General features: G+C 47.9%; 1 long non-coding RNA gene across 1 annotated transcript in view; it reads right to left on the bottom strand.

The window, feature by feature from the left end:
- The window catches only part of LOC146009413 (uncharacterized), a 38,152-nt gene that overhangs the window by 5,184 nt on the left and 10,426 nt on the right, over nt 1–22,542 (bottom strand). The gene's annotated exons all lie outside the window — the stretch shown is intronic.

Genomic DNA, 22,542 nt, shown 5'->3' with positions numbered 1-22,542 from the left:
CTGGTTCGTCGGGCATTCATACATTTTCTGGGCATCCAATCATGAGTTAGCTGTCATGGCCCGGGCAGAGCTAGGGGCGAAGGCAGTACACTGGTCCAGTGTCAGGGGTCTCCGGTGGAATGGTCTTTTACCATTATTGTCAGATAAAGAGCGTCGCTGGGGTCGCCCGGATGTTTTCGTGATACACCTAGGAGGTAACGACTTAGGCCGGGGAACCAGCATAGGCCTTATTTTGAGGATCGAGGCTGATCTTAAGACTCTGGTAGGCCTTTGGCCTGGATTGCGGATAGTTTGGTCCGACATAGTGCCTCGTTTCAACTGGAGGGGCTGCTGGAACCCCAAGTCATTAGAGAAGATCAGACGCAAGGTCAACTTTGCGGTCTCCAAAGCGGTCACGTCCATGGGAGGCACAGCGTTTAGACACCCCTCTTTAGCACTGGAGACCCCATCCTTCTACAGAAGTGATGGTGTACATTTGTCGGAATCAGGCATGGCCGTTCTACTTCAGGACTGGTTCAGTTGTTGCAGATAGGGGATTAGGTTTGTGTTACTCTGGTTGACTTAGTTATTGATTGGTTTGGCGGGCTTGGGTTCTACAGTAATTGTCTTTAAGTGGCAATTTTTGAACCCAGCTGTGGCGGGAGGGCGCTCTCGATCAGCAGTCCAGTTTGAAGTACAGGTGGTCACTGTGAGGTATTGCCACCCTCTGCCAGGAAGGCTGGTGAGTTCTGCCCCCGAGGGGGGACGCAGGACACTTTTAGAACTGTCCTCATTAGGCCCTAGGAGGGGCGGCAAGACAGTCACAGCGCAGGCTGGCTTTGAATTCAATGGGGGCGGTTCCTCGCCCTAGTTACAAGTTGGGGCGTTGTAGTCGCCGCCATTGCTAACGTTTATGACTGGCTGGTCGTCAAGCGCTCTCTAGGCCATCCCTTTCAATAGGGTCATACCACAATAAATACCCTTTACCTTTTTAAACTTATGCAGTGGTTGTCCGTGTCGTTATTTCAGGTCACGTGTCCGTGTGAGTTATTTCAGGTCATGTGTCCGTGTGATTTACTGCTAGGGGTAATCAAGGTTTAAGTTGAAAGAAAAGGTTCATCTCAATAATGCATTAGACGCCTTAGAGAGAGCGAGGGCTGCCTAGGCATGAGGGAATATAAGAGTCGGTGCAGTTTGAGATGGTATGACAAAGATAGAAATCAGAGTGTCACTTACCCATAGAAGTGCAGTGTAGATGGGGTAGCCAATCAGGTGTAGAAGGGGTGGTAGCTTAGGTGGAGATATATAAGAGGTAGTCAGATGATCCATCTTCCTCTTGAGTCTGGATTCCCACCCTCCCTCCCTTGTGCTAACCTACCACATGGCCTTTCGGCCGTCACCCAAATTTGGCTCTCATCAATTTTAATATTAATTGGCGGGAGGGCGCTCTCGATCAGCAGTCCAGTTTGAAGTACAGGTGGTCACTGTGAGGTATTGCCACCCTCTGCCAGGAAGGCTGGTGAGTTCTGCCCCCGAGGGGGGATGCAGGACACTTTTAGAACTGTCCTCATTAGGCCCTAGGAGGGGCGGCAAGACAGTCACAGCGCAGGCTGGCTTTGAATTCAATGGGGGCGGTTCCTCGCCCTAGTTACAAGTTGGGGCGTTGTAGTCGCCGCCATTGCTAACGTTTATGACTGGCTGGTCGTCAAGCGCTCTCTAGGCCATCCCTTTCAATAGGGTCATACCACAATAAATACCCTTTACCTTTTTAAACTTATGCAGTGGTTGTCCGTGTCGTTATTTCAGGTCACGTGTCCGTGTGAGTTATTTCAGGTCATGTGTCCGTGTGATTTACTGCTAGGGGTAATCAAGGTTTAAGTTGAAAGAAAAGGTTCATCTCAATAATGCATTAGACGCCTTATTGACCACCCGGCCGGGAGTGCATGTGATGTGTCTGCTGTGCTGCTGCTGAGTCCTGTGGCCATGTGCGCACTGCAGCCGAGCGGGTTGTGTCGTGGAGTGTGGACTGGAGTTGCGCTGCTGGCTGCCGCTATGTAACGTTATGTATTCATTAAACGCCCCAGGACGGTGGACACCCGCCTGGCTAACTGATGCTGGTGCCTCGACCGGGAGGTGAGCGCATGTCCAGAAGAAAACTTTACCTAGAGTGACAACCACTAAAGTTTCGACCAATAGCGGTTGACCTTTTTTGCTGTGACGACCATAGGACCGCATCCCGATTGGCCGTAGATGTGTAGTCACTACAGAATGAGTGTAATCACAATCAGCAAGGCTTGTAGCCTAATGGTTCTCTGTGTTCCAGACATTACATAAGAAGCAGCTCATGAATTATTGGTCGCTTGATGTTTAATAATTCACTAGAACTGAGGGATTGTGAAGCCGAGTGCGCGGCTGTCAGTATATCACATTACGTTCATTCAAAAACGTAAAAATGCAATATGGGCCAAGGCCGAAGGTTTGCCCCCGTATGCTATTGGTGTGCTCTATGGGGCTGATTCAATCCCCAGGGTTGTGCTGCTAAACTTTACTGCTAAGTACGGCTGGACCCACATATGGTATTTTCCACAGGTGTGACGCACTGTTCCGGTACAGCGTTCAGTAATATGTGACAGAATTGGTGTGTGTGGGTTGAAGTATGTGATGACTCTTCCAACGCTCCCAGTTCCTTCTCCGGCAGGAGCCGAATGCTGCTGGTTAATGTCCCACTGCAGCACTAGGCTTCTATCACTGTGGGGGAGCCTGCATTTTGGTGTCACCTTCTAGAAAGGTTACACTACAGAGCAGACTGCACCCCTCATTGTAGCGCACCTGGGTGCGACAAGTGCGGCTTACACTCTGTAGAGTCCTGCACTTTGCACATTTGGGGGTGATTCTGGTTGAGCCGCAACACTGCGAAACTCCCTCCTCCCGGTGCCCGTATGAACCCTTTCCCCCCTCACACGCCGTTTTCCCCGCATGCATGTGAATGGATGTTTAGTCCTGAGTATTAAAATTGAATTTCTCATTTCCTCAAAAAATGCTGCAATTTTTGTTCAATACTTTTTAGAGAGATCGGGACTCACAGTAGGGAGGGGGGGGGGGGGGGGGTAGCACAGCTCCTAGGCCCTTGATCTTTTTCAACTACTATGCCCCCCTTTATCCAGCCCCAAATTGAACCCATGCACTAATGTTGTAGAATACCTCCGAACATTGTGCTGAGGTCATGATGAGGTAAAGACGGGCTCATGCACGCGTCCAAAATGGCAGGGCATGACCGAGTGCCTAGTGGCTTTTACAGTGATCATGAGCCACGCCCTGATTTTGATGATATTGGGGACATCCCCAGCACTCCTTTAGAGGCTGCTCCATGTCCTCTGTCCCTCTCTCCCGGTGAATAGAGGCAGTCCATGTATTAGCAGGATCTACTCACTGCTACTCTGCGAGATAAGAAGGGACCTCCCAACTCACCACACACACATCCTAGACCCTGCAGGAGACTCCCATTTGAAGTTCATATCTCCTGCTGACCTGTATCATAAATAAAATCTCCCGGATTATTTCCTGCAATTTTCAAGGACAGTGATTTTGTAGAGATATACTCTGACTATAATATGGGCACAACAGTCCCCATCTTGCAACAAGCATTTAAGCACATCTAGTACACCCGTGTATGGTGCTGGGCACACTCTTTGGGTGGAGCATGACACACCCCCTCTACGGCCCGAAGGGACTGTCCCACAGTTGGGAGGTACGTTTATAGTAAAAGTAACAAATGCAAATTCTGTGTTCCTAGATCTAATGTTGATTCGAATGACACTATTTGTGTATCATATCACCACAATGTGAATGTTTCTGCTGTTTGATGTTGACATTTATTCTGATTTATGAAGGCCCGGGGCGTCCTTTCAGCTGCTGTCTCCAGCACAGTGCAGCGAGGCACACCCATGGTCCCAGGCTTTGTTCTGCAGAGGTAATTCTGTTCCCCACACCTCGCACAGGACTGGATTGGTGGAATGACACTAATTTAAGCAGCAGGTTTAAGGCTTGGCCGTGGTTTCCTGATTGCGCAAATGGTATTGTAAAGTTATACTGTGACTTTGTATACTCCTACGACTCTTCTTGTGAGACTCAGTTACCTGAACCTCAAACAATATCGCGCCTCCTGATTCTTGGAGAGCGAAGAAAATATTTACATGTTCTGTTATTAATTAGTTTCCGCTAATTATAAAGCCACAGAATGTTCTGCAGTTCTATACAGAGAGATGCATTTGAACTAGATTGTAAGCTCCTCTTCCCTTCTGTTGTCAAAGCCCACTTCTCTTCACATGTCACTCACAGCTCTCCGATACTCAAACACTCAGTGACCATCTTCGTCCGCATACTCATCTCCATCATTGGCCTCAAGCCTCTAGTTCAGGGGTTCCCAATCTTTTTTGAATCACGGCACCCTACAATATCAGAATTTTTCCACGGCACCCCTAGGCCCAACAAAAATATATCTACAATGCAGTAGATTGTTTATATGTGCTTCTAAGGTTCAGTTATGTGTTAAATGGCAGGATTTGCTTCTGATTGTACATATTTTATGATTGGCAGCCACCAGCACTGGTTTTGTCCATAAATAATTGATCATAAATAATTTGAATTGGTCCCCGACTCACCCCAGGGAGCCACGGCACACAGTTTGGGAACCACTGCTCTAGTTGTATGTTCATTGAGTCCTCACTACTTACATTTAAGCTGTATTGTGTATTGAACTGTGGCGCTCTTTATTTGTACTGTATTTTTGTTATTTATTCAATGTTATGCCAAGCTTTGTCTCCCTGTATTGTTCCTTTGTACGGCGCTGCAAAACACTTGTGGCGCCTTATAAATAGAATAATAATAATAATAATAACATACAATGATAAAATGGGAGGGTGCTATGAAACAGAGGAGCTTAGGACTAGGACAAGTCGGACCCGATTTCCCTTGAGCTCCCAGAGAGGGTTCACATACGATTTTGCACTTGATGTACCCATACAAAAGAATGGACGGATGCTGATTGGCTGAGAGAGCTCTCTCAGCCAATCAGTGTCCCTCTATTCTTTTGTACAGTATTAGAGTTTTCAAATCTCCTGCCCTCCACAGCAGGGGATGCAGAGCACCTTTCCTGCCCGGCACTTCCTCGCTCTGCAAATAGGTGTGTGCCAGCTGCCCTACGTACTGTATTGAATGCGATACATTGCGGGTGCTTTTTAGGTGATGGCTGCACATACTATTTATCTGACCTCTGACTCCGGTCCGATGCATTGGATGGAATTGGAGGTTATACACATGCGAGTTGGGCTGATTTCCTGCCTGATCAACCGGAATTGGGTGAAATTGGGCCTAAATCACATTTAAAGCAGATGTAGGTATTGAATCTTGTCTTAGTATCCACAGGTAGATAGACCCTGTAATAAATACGTATCCTGTTTGTAGCGCCATACACTCAACATTGTCTATTGGTGGTGTGATATAGGGCCTTATTCTACTTCACTCTTTCTGACAAAATCCTTCTTAGATGGACAAAACCACGTGCACTGCAGGGGGGCAGATGTTACTTGTGCAGAGAGAGTTAGATTTGGGTGGGGTTTTCCTTCAAAGTGAGATCTATATTGCAGTGTAAAAATAAAGCAGCCAGTATTTTCCCTGCACAGAAACAAAATAACTCACCCAAATCTATTTCTCTCTGCACCTGTTACATCTGCCCCCCTGCAGTGCAGCATGGTTTTGTCCATCTAAGAAGGATTTTGTCAGAAAGAGTGAACCATAAGGCCCTAAGAGAGCGGTAACTTCAACCTCAAACATCCCATCAGAGAGGTAAGTGTTCTCTCCCCCCCATACACAGAAAATGCACAACCAAGGCTAGCATGCACAAGAATGGAGTATTTCATCTAAGTGACCCCAAGGGAAAACTAGAGTGGGGCGGCAAGATGGTTGTAATAAATTACAAAGTTATATTAATATTTCAATGATTTTCAGTAGAAATGAATTACTGATAACTGTATCATTAATAAACTATCTCTATAAAACTACACTAAGGGGCTGATTCAGGATCGCTTATAGCGATACAAATTCAGCCCCAGCCCCGATGGTGCAACACCAGCACCAAACGGCTTTGGCGGGTTACACACCTGCTGGCCATTCTTTGCGGGGAAGTAGGACCAGGGGCAGAAATGGCGCAGAAGCACCCAGCGTTTAAGGGCATCCCCATGGCTGACTTGAGCTGGGTACACATATATACAATCGTTGGGCCGTTCTTCCGTTCTGGGTCGGACGGCCGTTCAATTGTATAGGTGGGTACGCTGTCCCGACTCCCTCTGTACGATTTATAAATGGCCAAAAACAGTCTTGTCCGTCCATTCTCGGTCAGTCGAATGTTCAGTGCTGTTTAATTTTCATCCGACAGGAAGGGCCCATATCGGAACAAAAGTGCAGTGTGTACGCACGTCCGATCGATATGCTGCCGTTCTTGCGACTATACTGCCAAAGCTGGAACGCCCATGTGGGCGTTCTGTGGCTGTATGATCTCTCCTACAGCACAAGAAGCGTTCACCTCTCCCCATGTGTATTTAAAGAAATAATAATAATATACATGCACCACATCTTTATAGTAGGTCGCCGTGTCTGTCCCTAGTCACCCTGCCGGCTGCTATAAATACGGGGGAAAGCGTCTACAGTCAGCCAGCAGGGTGACTATGGACAGATATGGCAAACTGCTATAAAGATGGGGGAAAGCGTCTACAGTCAGCCGGCAGGGTGACTATGGACAGATACGGCAAACTGCTATAAAGACGGGGGAAAGCGTCTACAGTCAGCCGGCAGGGTGACTATGGACAGATATGGCAAACTGCTATAAAGACGGGGGAAAGCGTCTACAGTCAGCCGGCAGGGTGACTATGGACAGATATGCAAGCTGCTATAAAGACGGCGGAAAGTGTCTACAGTCAGCCGGCAGGGTGACTATGGACAGATACGGCAAACTGCTATAAAGACGGGGGAAAGCGTCTACAGTCAGCCGGCAGGGTGACTATGGACAGATATGGCAAACTGCTATAAAGACGGGGGAAAGCGTCTACAGTCAGCCGGCAGGGTGACTATGGACAGATATGCAAGCTGCTATAAAGACGGGGGAAAGTGTCTATAGTCAGCCGGCAGGGTGACTATGGACAGATATGGCAAACTGCTATAAATACGGGGGAAAGCGTCTACAGTCAGCCGGCAGGGTGACTATGGACAGATATGGCAAACTGCTATAAAGATGGGGGAAAGCGTCTACAGTCAGCCGGCAGGGTGACTATGGACAGATATGCAAACTGCTATAAAGACGGGGGAAAGCGTCTACAGTCAGCCGGCAGGGTTACTATGGACAGAAATGGCAAACTGTTATAAATACGGGGGAAAGCGTCTACAGTCAGCCGGCAGGGTGACTATGGACAGATATGCAAACTGCTATAAAGACGGGGGAAAGCGTCTACAGTCAGCCGGCAGGGTTACTATGGACAGAAATGGCAAACTGTTATAAATACGGGGGAAAGCGTCTACAGTCAGCCGGCAGGGTGACTATGGACAGATATGCAAACTGCTATAAAGACGGGGGGAAAGCGTCTACAGTCAGCCGGCAGGGTGACTATGGACAGATATGGCAAACTGCTATAAAGACGGGGGAAAAAGTCTATAGTCAGCCGGCAGGGTGACTATGGACAGATATGGCAAACTGTTATAAAGACGGGGGAAAGCGTCTACAGTCAGCCGGCAGGGTGACTATGGACAGATATGCAAACTGCTATAAAGACGGGGGAAAGCGTCTACAGTCAGCTGGCAGGGTGACTATGGACAGAAATGGCAAACTGCTATAAAGACGGGGGAAAGCGTCTACAGTCAGCCGGCAGGGTGACTATGGACAGATATGCAAACTGCTATAAAGACGGGGGAAAGAATTCTACAGTCAGCCAGCAGGGTGACTATGGACAGAAATGGCAAACTGCTATAAAGACGGGGGAAAGAATTCTACAGTCAGCCAGCAGGGTGACTATGGACAGAAATGGCAAACTGCTATAAAGACGGGGGAAAGTGTCTATAGTCAGCCGGCAGGGTGACTATGGACAGATATGGCAAACTGCTATAAAGACGGGGGAAAGTGTCTAGTCAGCCGGCAGGGTGACTATGGACAGATATGGCAAACTGCTATAAAGACGGGGGAAAGTGTCTACAGTCAGCTGGCAGGGTGACTATGGACAGAAATGGCAAACTGTTATAAAGACGGGGGAAAGCGTCTACAGTCAGCCGGCAGGGTGACTATGGACAGATATGGCAAACTGCTATAAAGACGGGGGAAAGCGTCTACAGTCAGCCGGCAGGGTGACTATGGACAGATATGGCAAACTGCTATAAAGACGGGGGAAAGCGTCTACAGTCAGCCGGCAGGGTGACTATGGACAGATATGCAAACTGCTATAAAGACGGGGGAAAGAATTCTACAGTCAGCCAGCAGGGTGACTATGGACAGAAATGGCAAACTGCTATAAAGACGGGGGAAAGAATTCTACAGTCAGCCAGCAGGGTGACTATGAACAGAAATGGCAAACTGCTATAAAGACGGGGGAAAGTGTCTATAGTCAGCCGGCAGGGTGACTATGGACAGATATGGCAAACTGCTATAAAGACGGGGGAAAGTGTTTAGTCAGCCGGCAGGGTGACTATGGACAGATATGGCAAACTGCTATAAAGACGGGGGAAAGCGTCTACAGTCAGCTGGCAGGGTGACTATGGACAGAAATGGCAAACTGTTATAAAGACGGGGAAAAGCGTCTACAGTCAGCCGGCAGGGTGACTATGGACAGATATGGCAAACTGCTATAAAGACGGGGGAAAGCGTCTACAGTCAGCCGGCAGGGTGACTATGGACAGAAATGGCAAACTGTTATAAAGACGGGGGAAAGCGTCTACAGTCAGCAAGCAGGGTGACTATGGACAGATATGCAAACTGCTATAAAGACGGGGGAAAGTGTCTACAGTCAGCCGGCAGGGTGACTATGGACAGATATGCAAACTGCTATAAAGATGGGGGAAAGTGTCTACAGTCAGCCGGCAGGGTGACTATGGACAGATATGGCAAACTGCTATAAAGACGGGGGAAAGCGTCTACAGTCAGCCGGCAGGGTGACTATGGACAGATACGGCAAACTGCTATAAAGACGGGGGAAAGCGTCTACAGTCAGCCGGCAGGGTGACTATGGACAGAAATGGCAAACTGTTATAAAGACGGGGGAAAGCGTCTACAATCAGCCGGCAGGGTGACTATGGACAGATATGCAAACTGCTATAAAGACAGGGAAAGCATCTAACCACCTGGGCGATTAATGTACGGAATTCGCTTTACATTACTAAAATCAATTGAAATGTAACGTAAAACGGACAGATACTACACAGTACACTTAAACTGTAAATAAGCCCTTTTTTTTTATAGTGAGCCAGTGAGACATCCAAAATAACCGGATCTTTCCACTGAGCGCTCGTTTGAGCCCAGCTCTCTTTAGTGAGTCGCTTTGCCCATCTCTACCCCGTATGATGTTATACCAACCGGGCCGGCACTGATGCTCAAGGGGGCATTCAACCGGCATCCAGCTAAAACGGGTACGGGTACATCGTATTGCAGACGAGGGTGGATCCACACCAAAACCAATGCCTTCCCCGCTCTGCTTCGTAAGTGACCTCCAGCTCTCAATCCCACCTATGTGAGTGTGAGCTACAGCTGACCAAGCGCTGATGTCATCCTATGTAACACTGAGATGAACTGGAAGCCTTGAAGCTGTAGAACGTGGCTGATCTCTGCTGTGTGGAATGTGGATGATTCCCAGATGAGAGATGATTCCTGCAGCTGCTTCCCCTTTAGCTGATCCTCTTGTGCTCAGTTACAGCCCGAGGCCTTCGAGGAACGCTCTGAAGTTGTGGAACCTGCATTGCTCATGTGGTCAGGATGCGTTTCCCTGCCTGCCATCCCTATGCCGGTCTATCCCCCGATCCCTATCTCATGTGGGGTCAGATGTGTCAAGCTTGAAGAGTGTTAAAAAAACAGCCAATCAGCTGTCATTTTTCAAACCCAGTTTGTAACATGGCAGTTAGGAGCTGGTTGGCTGCCTTTTTATCACTCTATCGGTTTTTGAAGCTTCATACATCTGGCCCATGTACTGTTGTTATTTGAGGAAGAGGATGAATCATCTCAGCTAAGTACATATGCTTATATAACATTTAATACATCATATTTTGCTTGACCATACTTTGAATACCGCAGATATGCCGTGCCCTCGATCACCACGACAACCCTTTTATTTGTTTCTATTTGACGGAATCACAGGTGACATAAATAGTGCGTGAATATGGTACGAACTCGCTCACCTGGGCCCTGGAGAGGTTTGTCCTGCAGGGGAGAACAGGTTCCACAAGTAATTGTTTCCTTCTACATGGTTACAGTACATATTTCAATGCGCAAACGCACTTAAAATGTTTACAGCTGGGATCCAAAACAGTGAGAAAGGAGTGTCCATTATTAGTGATGTCATAATTAGTGATGTCATAATTAGTGCGGTGATTCAGAGACTCGCTACAATGTATCCAATGCCACCAAAACTAACGTGATGCGGATATTTGGTGGACAGCATTATGGTAGACAGTCATTAGGTCGACACCATTAGGTCGACATGTGAAAAGGTCAACATGGGTCTAGGACGACATAGGAAAAGGTCGACATGGTTCTAGGTCGACAGGACATTAGTTAGACAGGTTGTTAGTTCAACAGGTCGTTAGTTCGACAGTGTCTAGGTCGACAGTCAAAAGGTCGACATGGGGTTTTTCACTGTTTTTTTGAGCCGACATGTGCCGACAGGTGGTATTTCATGCCCTACCATCCACTAGGGCGTGGTGGGAGAATAAAATAGTGTGCCCGATACATAGCGAGTGCAGCGAGCGATGCAAGGGGATGCGGTGCACTTTAAACTGTGTCCATGTTGACTGTGTTGACATTCAGGTAAAAAAACAGTGAAAAACCACATGTCAACCTTTTCACTGTCGACTTGGACATTGTCGAACTAATGACCTGTCGAACTAATGACCTGTCGCACTAACGACCTGTCGAACTAATGGCCTTTCGACCTTTTCCCATGTCAACCTTTTCCAATGTCGACTTAGACCCATGTCGACCTTTTCCCATGTCGACCTAATGATGTCAACCTAATGTCTGTCGACCATCATGCTGTAGACCAAATGATCCCAGCCTAAACTAACGTTCTGTGATGGAAGATTATACAATGCAAATAGAGTGCAAATAAAAACATAGAATTTTTTAGATTTTTCGGGGGGAAACTCAATTAGAGGCGACGGGCTGATGAACTACCCTCAGTGATTAGCGCTGTGTATATTTGCCCATTGCGGTAGGCAGGGCTGGAGTGGGCATCTGGCTATTTTTGGCAAATGCCATAAGGAACGACTACGCAGAGAGTTGGGCTGGCAGCTCACAGCACAGCGTTCCAGATCTCTATTGGGTAAATTTACTAAAGATGGAGAGTTCTATTGAAGATGGGATGTTGTCCGTAGCAACCAAATCAGATTCTATCTTTTATCTTCTAGAAGATGCAAAATAAATAAGAAGTAGACTCTGCCATGTAGATCTGCAGGCCCCAGCAGTGAGGCAGCAATAGCCCAATCAGACTCCTGGCACCCACACCTACTCATCTATGCCTCCAAGCCACCACAGGCCACCACTCACTGGATAGACAGCAACTAGGCCAACAACCATTAGGTTGACACCACTAGATCGACAAGACTGAAGACCGACATGCTTGTGTCAACCTATCCCCATGTCAACCTTCAGTCATGTCGACCTAGAGGTGTAGACATAGTGACTGACCGTATCCCTGCAAGGTTCTTTGTTACACCGGCGCATTTCCGAATCCGTGCCTCTCGCGTGCACCTCAGTGCTTTTATTGCGTTGTGTCACTTTGCCAGGAGAAGGGTTTGGGCGACATATTTATTTATTAACAGTTTCTAATATAGCGCACACATATTCCGCAGCGCTGTACAGAGAATAGTACAGAGGACAGTCCCTGCCCCAGTGGAGCTTACAGTCTATATTCCCTACCACATGTACATGCACACACAGATATTCTAGCGTTAATTTTGTTGGGAACCAATTAGCCTACCAGTATATTTTTGGATTGTGGGCGGAAACCGGAGTACCCAGAGGAAACCCACGCAAGCACGGGGAGAATATACAAACTCAGCACAGTTAGGGCCATGGTGGGAATGGAACCCATGACCTCAGCGCTGTGAGGCAGTAATCCTACACCATCCGTACTGCCCCAATGCTATTTCACTGTGTTCCAATATAATATATTCCGGTCTAATCCCCAGCAGGAGGATATTATTACCCAAGGTAGATGTGGGTTTGCCACATGGAATCTATAAACATATACCACTTCTGCATCACATCTAATGAGGATTCAACTCAACCGTCTCCGTAAATGACCATCTTTGTGGTGACTTCTTGTTTACACGGAACAGCCAGGCAGGCCAATCACATCTATCGGGATATTTCATCCTACTGCTGGGGATTATACTATATAAGAACGGCACTCCTGCATTAATCCACCAGATCCTATTAGCTCCCTAGAGTGCTGTTCGGGTGCCGTCCCAATGCATTTAAACGCCGCCAATGGCACCCTTCGCTGGGCCGAATCCGCCTAAACTTGCTTGCAACCCTTAGGAGGTTTAAATGCTTTTAGGCGAATTCTGTCCTCCGTATTTCATTTGCGTTTCACACATATACCCACACATCCACCATTTATTTTGACATGGGGATATACATGTATAGATTTTATGGGTGTGGGCCGTCAGTTGGGATATTGACGGTCAGTATACGGACCTTGGAATCCCAACTGGATCCAGGAGAAGATTGGAGGGCTAGGGGAAGGGGCGGCGCTGCCGATATGTCCCGCTCCCAGCCACACAGACAGACGCGTACTAGTAGCCATAGCCCCGCAGACCGGCGCCCACAGTCCCTCAGCGCCTCCCCGCCACAGCGGGGGGCTGCAGCGGCTATAGTTTTGACTGTTGACCTTCCCATTGTCGACCTAATGCTTGTGTCCATCTTCCCACCCTGTCGACATTAGCTATGTCGACCTAAGTTCTGTTGATCTTCAATGGTCGACCTGAAGTAGTGTCGACACTATGACCCATACCCTATATATATTATATGGTACAGCTATATCTGTGATTGAGTCACTCACATCAGTAACCCACAGAGGAGCTTCCAGGCTATATTCCCTGTCATACGCACACACATACACACTGCGGATAATGTTTTGTTAGAAGTTAAATATCCTACCGTATTGTGGGAGGAAACCAGAGAACCAGGAAATCCACAGCAGCTCAGGGAGAACATGCAAACTCTACACAGATAATGCCTGGTTGCAATCAGACACGTGACCTCAGGCGGTGATGCAGCAATGCTAATCACTGCACCGCTGTGCTGACCAGTAGTCAAAACCGATTATTTCTGGTCACGTCAGGGGATGTCACCAGCATCTGACAGACCAGTGACCCTATTGTTTGGTGCTGGGAACTAGTGGAAGGGTAATCTATGTTTGGACAACTTTAGTCATTGGCTAAACCTTACTGGAAGTAGCACACAAATCATTTACAGGTTACAATCATTTACAGGTTGTTTTTTTAAAAACAGAATGACCTAAAAAAATATTGTACTATTATTACTTACGAAATACAGTGAAATGTTCAGTTATACCTAAAATACTGTACACACTATAACAAGATGCTTCTTACATGGAATGCCACATACCGTACATTAACTGATTCCACACTGGAAGCCGGAGTCATAAAATGAAAGAATTCTGCCACCTAGTGGCCAGACAGAAACTATGGCTCGTATTCTCGCAAAGGCAAAATCTTTCTCAAATGGACAAAACCATGTGCACTGCAGGTGGGGCAGATGTAACTTGTGCAGAGAGAATTAGATTTGGTTGGGGTTTTACTTCAAAGTGAGATCTATATTGTAGTTTAGTATTCCCCAAATGTATAAAGGAGGGACCGCCACAGATATCTCCAATAGCTTTTGCATACCTCCCAACCGTTGGGACACTGCAGCACGTGCCTGAAATTTAGGGGCGTAACCTGGCAGAAAGGGGCGCGGTCTATATCCTTGATGCTCCCGTGAGGCCACACCTCCATTTTCACAGATTTGGGGGCAGCATGGGCAGCAGTTCTCAGAGCCACTGGCCATGCCCCAGTTCCTATGTCCCCGGGAATAGATGCAGTGCGCATGCTATTTCTGGCGATACCTGCCGCAGCGGTACCCTTGTGGAGGTGCTTTAGTGCATACGAAAATGCAGTAAAAATAATGAAAACTGGGGTTTTACAGAATTTTCACTTTTAGTGCATCCCGCCCCAGATGCGATGCGATACATCGCACATTCTAAAAAGCACCCGCCGTGTGCCGCTGAAAACGGCACATGATTTATTTTATGTGCAGCACGCATGATCTCCATCTCCAATCCGATGTGCACGGGACCGCACATCGGATCAGATGTCATAAGGCCCCCATACACTAGCCGATTTTGGTCAGATTTCGGCCAGATCAGTCGGATCTGTCCGAAATCGGACCAAAATCGGCTAGTTTTGATGTCCCCTCAGATCCGATGCGCGGTCCCGTGCGCATCGGATCTGCATCGGGTGGTCGGACCTGCTGCACGTCCGACCACCCGACTTGGGACCTAGTGGGGCGGCGCGGCGGAGGGGGGAGCAGGGGGGGGGCTGGGGACGCTGCGGGGGACACAGGCGGCATAGAGCCGGGCAGGGGGAGCCGGGAGCTGTCAGTACTGAATAAAAAAAAAAAGCCCATACAATGAATGGGCAGCCTGTGATTGGCTGAGCGCTCTCTCAGCCAGTCAGCAATTGGCTGAGAGAGCGCTCAGCCAATCACAGGCTGCCCATTCATTGTATAGGCTTTTTTTTCTAGCACTGACAGCTCCCGGCTCCCTCTGCCCGGCTCTATGCCGCCTGTGTCCCCCGCAGCGTCCCCCAGCCCCCCCTGTTCCCACCAGCAGCCCTGCTCTGTAGCCCCCCCTGCTCCCCGGGTTTTTTACATGTGATAAATCGAGACGATTTATCACATGTAAAAAATGGCACATCAAGTGCCAATCTAATCAAGCTCCCCCGGGGAGCAGCTGGGGAAGCTCAGGGGGAAGTCGGGGGCGACTTGTCCTAAGGACAAGTCGCCCTAGTGTATGGGGGCCTATACGCATGTGATTTGACAAGATTTCACCTGATGTCTCGGCACGATCTGATAGAATAGGGTGAAATCAGGCCCAAATCTCATAGTGTATGGGGGTCCTTTACACTTCGCTGCCACTATCAGTGTAAAAATAGACCAGCAGCCTATCAGATCATAGATAAGATTGTGCCGCCACCAATAATGGCAAGTAAATCTGGGTACACAATAATGTACAATAATGATATTAATGATAATATTGTCTAGTGTGTACCCACTCTATCATTAACAATGCGCTCTCCCGCGGGTCCCTAACAACCCCCGCCATCTGACCCTGCAGTCAGATTGCATGTTCAACAGGGCCCGGGTGATGTCACTGAACGATATCATTCATCCAGGACCACCTCCGCTTATGATATTGGCGGTGAGAGAATCGCATAGCGTGTATCCAGCTTTAAGCCCAGTACAAGACAATTCGCTTAATGAGCGATATTCTCAGTGATGTACCCAGTGTCTCGAGCAAACAATTATGACCGTACACACTGAGCGATATCGGTAAACAATATCGTCTGTGACACCGCCCACCCACCGCTGCTGCATGGCTCATCGACAATAGTCAACAATGCAGCACAGATGATGAGAGGCGTCATTAACAATGCCCAGGAGCACTCATCGTTAACGATATTGAGCGTACACACTAAACGTTTTTTAAAGATATCGCTCCAAAATGAGCGATAACTTTTGAAAAATCATCTAGTCTGTACGGGGCTTCATTCTGGTAACCTAGACGTGGCCCTGGTGTTTATGGATAAATAGGCCCCTAAGGCCGCTTCAGACCCATTTGGGTACAAATTCGCCCCCGTGTTGATGGTGGGGGGTTTGGCACATTTGCATGCACGAATATGCGCATGCGCAAATCCCAGGAGTGAACGTCATTTACCTGTTTGCTAGGCTGCGAACACGACTGAATCAGGCCCTCAGACCTCGCTTTAGCCTCAGAGCTTCCCAGCAGCGATGCGTATTATGTACTATAATAACAATGCCCGCAGAATGCCATTGTACTGGATTGTGCCAAGCGTTAACGCTTCAACAAGATCTTAATTGGCACAAAACTGCGCGCCGCAGGAAAGGTGTGTACAGGGCCATCTGCCTGCATTCTGCCATCGACGCTGTGTCGGAATGTGTTCAATAGGCTTCAGGATCAAGCGTTCAGATTCTTTAATAAAATCCATGTGGATGAGACGTGAATGTGTCCCTCCCCCCCCCCCCCCCCCGTATCCTACACAGTCTCATCGTTAATTGTTGAGGGATGGGTTGCAGCGAGAGAGGGAGGGAGGGGTGCAGCTGCCAAAATGCAGCAGGTCATTTTCCATGAATTCCGAAGCAGTGAGAAGTGAGCTGGGATATCGGCCAGAGACCCGGGCGGAGGAGCGAGAGGGAAGAGGAGAAGCGAGTGAGATTTTGGGAGAGCAAATGTGCGACGGAGCCCATGTGTTGTCACCGGAGTACACAAAGGGGCACGATGTGAGTGACACAGCAGGCAGCCTCCTGTGCTTCAGCTCCTGCAGGCCTGCTGGGAGTAGTAGTCCGCCAGAGCTGCAAACAACCTAGACAGCTCTGCAGGCTCCCACGAACCTATCATTAATAAACCTTGTAACACCCATATTATCACTTACAAGAAGTAATTATCCTCTTTACCTGTCTCGGACTATGGGGCTAATTCAGCCTCGTTCGCTGGGCTTTGAATTCACAGCCTGTGTCATAATCGGAGGGCCATACAAGCACAAGATCCGCAGCCTCCATTCAGCTAACAATTGAACAAATCCTCTCCATTGTAAATGACTAATTGGACACTAGTCCCCCCTCCAGGATTCACCGGCATGGAATAACAGAGCTGACATTTATACGCACAGCCGCCCACTTCCAATTAATCAGATGTTCCCTGTATCGTACGTACTCTCCAACATCTCGTTATTTCAATTATAAATGATAACATGCAACCACCAGATTTAGTTCAGGAGAACAGCTGGCAGCCAACCATCTATTACCACAAGTTCATTTTCGGCTCTATATGAACAATCCATCAGGGTTCCCTACTCTCCCGGAATGGCCAGGAGGGTCCTGGAAATCATGGGCAGGATGGCGAGATGATTACCAACAATCGCGGTGCTGCAAGGAGGGACAGTGCACCTGGATGGACCCCGGGTCCAGGGAGGACCACACCGCACACCCTGCATCCATTTATTGAATAACTACCCTGCAAAAGTCACCAAGAAAATGCCACGGCAGCCATTTTCTATGCGTTTTGGGCATGCTCAGCAGGAAAATCACAGAGAAAATGGCTTCTGCGCCATTTTCCCGGAGACCAGTGTAAGTACAATGTGCTCTGGCACAGTATTGGTTGGCCAACTGTGCCAACCTAGTCTCTTAATATGGCCCTGGGCAGAACTGGCAGGCATAGCCAGGGTCAAGGGTTACAATACAAGCTATACAAACATACAAGACATAAGTCAGAAATGAAGGAGAGTTACTGAGGTTGGAAGCCAGGCAGTCACATGCTGCTCTGATGGCTCAGCATAGTAGGGAGTCTCCTGTTTAATTCCATCAGACCCAAGAGTATTAGCTAGTACAACAGGCTTCCTTATTGTTATATGTAGTGTCCTTAGGTCACTGAGAAATGACATCACAGCGCAAAACTCAATGAACAAGTTCTGGCTACAATGAATGTGGAGACACTGGATAACCAGAACCAGGGCACAAACTGCAGCTTCCGCCACTTGGCTGTGGTGAGGTGAGGTGGTGCCAAGCACAGGGCATGCGCAGAAGTGAGGAAATCACCAAATTGCGGTTACTGCACTTCTGCAGCATTCACCCCCAACAGGACAGGAGGCATCAGAGGCACACGTATAGGATTATGCTCACATGGGCCTCTATTTCTGGAGCTCTATATAACCACTATACTACATCTCTGTACCATTTGCCTAATCCGAGCATCTATCCTCTTATGTGTAATAATGTTTACCTAATCCAGGTTTCCATCCTCTTATGTGTGCCTATACTTACCTAATCCATTCATCTGTTCTCTAATGATTAGCTATACTGGACGGACCTACTGCATGTGCTCTGAGGCACCATATTACCAGAGACCACTGCCGGCAGAAATATACAGTATGTGCTCTGAGGCACCATATTACCAGAGACCACTGCCGGCAGAAATACACAGTATGTGCTCTGAGGCACCATTTTACCAGAGACCACTGCCGGCAGAAATATACAGTATGTGCTCTGAGGCACCATTTTACCAGAGACCACTGCCGGCAGAAATATACAGTATGTGCTCTGAGGCACCATATTACCAGAGACCACTGCCGGCAGAAATATACAGTATGTGCTCTGAGGCACCATTTTACCAGAGACCACTGCAGGCAGAAATATACAGTATGTGCTCTGAGGCACCATGTTACCAGAGACCACTGCTGGCAGAAATATACAGTATGTGCTCTGAGGCACCATGTTACCAGAGACCACTGCCGGCAGAAATATACAGTATGTGCTCTGAGGCACCATTTTACCAGAGGCCACTGCTGGCAGAAATATACAGTATGTGCTCTGAGGCACCATGTTACCAGAGACCACTGCCGGCAGAAATATACAGTATGTGCTCTGAGGCACCATATTACCAGAGACCACTGCAGGCAGAAATATACAGTATGTGCTCTGAGGCACCATGTTACCAGAGACCACTGCCGGCAGAAATATACAGTATGTGCTCTGAGGCACCATGTTACCAGAGACCACTGCCGGCAGAAATATACAGTATGTGCTCTGAGGCACCATATTATTACCAGAGACCACTGCCGGCAGAAATATACAGTATGTGCTCTGAGGCACCATGTTAACAGAGACCACTGCAGGCAGAAATATACAGTATGTGCTCTGAGGCACCATGTTACCAGAGACCACTGCTGGCAGAAATATACAGTATGTGCTCTGAGGCACCATGTTAACAGAGACCACTGCAGGCAGAAATATACAGTATGTGCTCTGAGGCACCATGTTACCAGAGACCACTGCCGGCAGAAATATACAGTATGTGCTCTGAGGCACCATGTTACCAGAGACCACTGCCGGCAGAAATATACAGTATGTGCTCTGAGGCACCATGTTACCAGAGACCACTGCCGGCAGAAATATACAGTATGTGCTCTGAGGCACCATATAACCAGAGACCACTGCCGGCAGAAATATACAGTATGTGCTCTGAGGCACCATATAACCAGAGACCACTGCCGGCAGAAATATACAGTATGTGCTCTGAGGCACCATGTCATCAGAGACCACTGCAGGCAGAAATATACAGTATGTGCTCTGAGGCACCATGTCATCAGAGACCACTGCAGGCAGAAATATACAGTCATAGGCGTGCGCAGCACATTTTATTAGGGGGTGCACAGTCAAAGGGGTGTGTCTAGCTGCACCTATTGGTCACGTCTAACACTGCCCATTGGGTGTGTCTATCAGGCGTGTCTACATCATTTATTGGCTCGATACAATACAAAATGTCTCTTAGCCACACCATAATCTCCTGCCTACTGTACAGTACAGAATATCAGTTTTAAGCTTCTAATTCCATTGTGTAACAGTACATGCAAATAAAGTCAAAAACATATCCTGTATGGGTGATGCAGGTACAGTATGTAGTGATATGAAAAATGGTCAGGTACAGTACAAGTAACAATGCAAAACACAAACAAATGATTGATGGGCGCATCTTTTAATGGAATACAGTTCTAAAAAGCAAAAGTCTTTGGTAAAAGGTATTGCTAGCAACAGGGATGTGTTCATAAGGGTGTTCACAGCATTAGGGGGTGCCTGTGCACCCCTAACACTCAATGTGCGCACGCCTATGTATACAGTATGTGCTCTGAGGCACCATTTTATCAGAGACCACTGCAGGCAGAAATATACAGTATGTGCTCTGAGGCACCATGTTACCAGAGACCACTGCAGGCAGAAATATACAGTATGTGCTCTGAGGCACCATGTTACCAGAGACCACTGCAGGCAGAAATATACAGTATGTGCTCTGAGGCACCATGTTACCAGAGACCACTGCAGGCAGAAATATACAGTATGTGCTCTGAGGCACCATTTTACCATAGACCATACCTCCCAACTTCTTTCCTCTGTGAATAGGGACACACACGCGGTGGAGCCACATGCATCCGAAAAGAGGGCGTGGCCGGTGGAAAGGGGGTGTGGCCTCACACAATGATGCTTTCTAAGGCCACGCCCTCATTTTCTGTCCCTCAGCAGTGCTGAATAGAGGCTGGGGGACTCCTAACTGCCCCCCCCCCCACTGGCAGCCCCGGGCGGGTCGCGGGAATGAACGTCCCTGAAAATCGGGATGTTCCTGTGGAAATAGGGACAGTTGGGTATGCCAGAGACCACTGCAGGCAGAAATATACAGTATGTTCTCTGAGGCACCATTTTACTGCCGTTAAAGTCCATCACTGGACTGGATATAAGTAGCAGAATCACTGTCCTGCAGCAGTATCACTGGACTTTAACGGCAGTATCACTGGACTGGACTTATGCAGCAGTATCACTGGACTGGACTTATGCAGCAGTATCACTGGACTGGACTTATGCAGCAGTATCACTGGACAGGACTTATGCAGCAGTATCACCGGACTGGACTTATGCAGCAGTATCACTGGACAGGACTTATGCAGCAGTATCACCGGACTGGACTTTATCACCAGACTAGACTTTAATGGCAGCATCACTGGACTGGACTTATAGAGCAGTATCACTTGACTGGACTTTAATGGCAGTATTACTGGACTGAACTTATACAGCAGTATCACTGGACTGGACTATAATGGCATTATCTCTGGACTGGACTTATACAACAGTATCACCAAAATGATCTTTAAAGGCAGTATCACCGGTCTGGACTTTAATGGCAGTATGACCGGACTGGAGTTTAATGGCAGATTCACTGTACTTTAACGGCAGTATCACTGTACTGGACTTATATACAGTCCATTGGTACAGCATTACCAGTGGACTTTGATGGCAGTATCGCTGGACTGGATTTATACAGCAGTATCACTGGACTGGACTTTAATGGCAGTACCACTGGACTGGACTTATACAGCAGTACCACTGGACTGGACTAGGGATGCCAATCCGGGGGCATTTTTTCAATCCTGGGAATCGGGATTGAAATATGCTCAGTCCCGGAATTTCCTGGATTAGCATCCCTAAAAGAAAAACGCCCCACCCCCCACATTTACGATCTCCGCAGCTTGGTGAGCCAACCAGAATCAGGCCCTATGTGCACTGAGGTACCATTTTACCAAAAAACAATGTCGGCAGAATATTGGGCCGGATTCAGTCCCAATAGCTGGTCTGTGAATTTGCAGCGACTATGGAACTACTGTGCATGTTTGCTCCCCCCCCCCCTCCCCACTCGCCAAAAACAAAAGTTGCTGCCTCCCCCAACCCCACCATGGCATTTTGGTAAAACAAAAAGGGCTATTTCCTGTCAATTTGGCTTCCATTGTGAACCGTTAACCCCCCCCCCCCCTCCAAAATTTATGTAGTACGAAAGAATTTGCACCTACAATGAAGGGTCATTGGCCTTGCCACACACCGTAATGCTCCGTACACATAATGCTTACTACACATTATGCCACACACTGTAATGCTCCCTACACATAATGCTTACTACACATTATGCCACATACCGTGATGCCTATTACACGTTATGCCACACATTGTAGGTAAGTAAGTTTAATTTATAAAGTGCACTTTCTCCAACAGGACTCAAGGCGCTTATTGCCCCATACACATTATGCCACACCGTAATGCCCTTACAGATGATGTCACACACCATAATACTCATTTTATATATGCCACCCACCATAATGCCCATTGCAGAATATACCATACACTGTAATGCCCTTTACAGACTATGCCACACACCATAATACTTATTACATACTGTATATGCCATGAACCGTAATGCCCATTACAAAATATGCCACATACTGTAAAGCCCTTAAAGAACGTGCAACACATTGTAATGAGGGCCAAAATCTCTGCAGATGGCAAGTGGGAAGAGGGTTATGGAAGTCCACCCTGGCGAGTGGGGAATGGAGGTCAACCCCGGCGGGTCTGTACAGGGCTTTGGAGGTCTGCCCGCTCTGCAGCCAGCGGGTAGGGAGAGGGTTGCGGAAGGTTATCTGTAA

This window comes from Crinia signifera, chromosome 6, assembly GCF_055691185.1.
Source record: "Crinia signifera chromosome 6, ASM5569118v1, whole genome shotgun sequence".
NCBI lineage: Eukaryota > Metazoa > Chordata > Amphibia > Anura > Myobatrachidae > Crinia > Crinia signifera.
The sequence above is the reverse complement of the archived record's forward strand: the minus strand, read 5'-3'. Positions and strand labels throughout refer to the sequence as shown.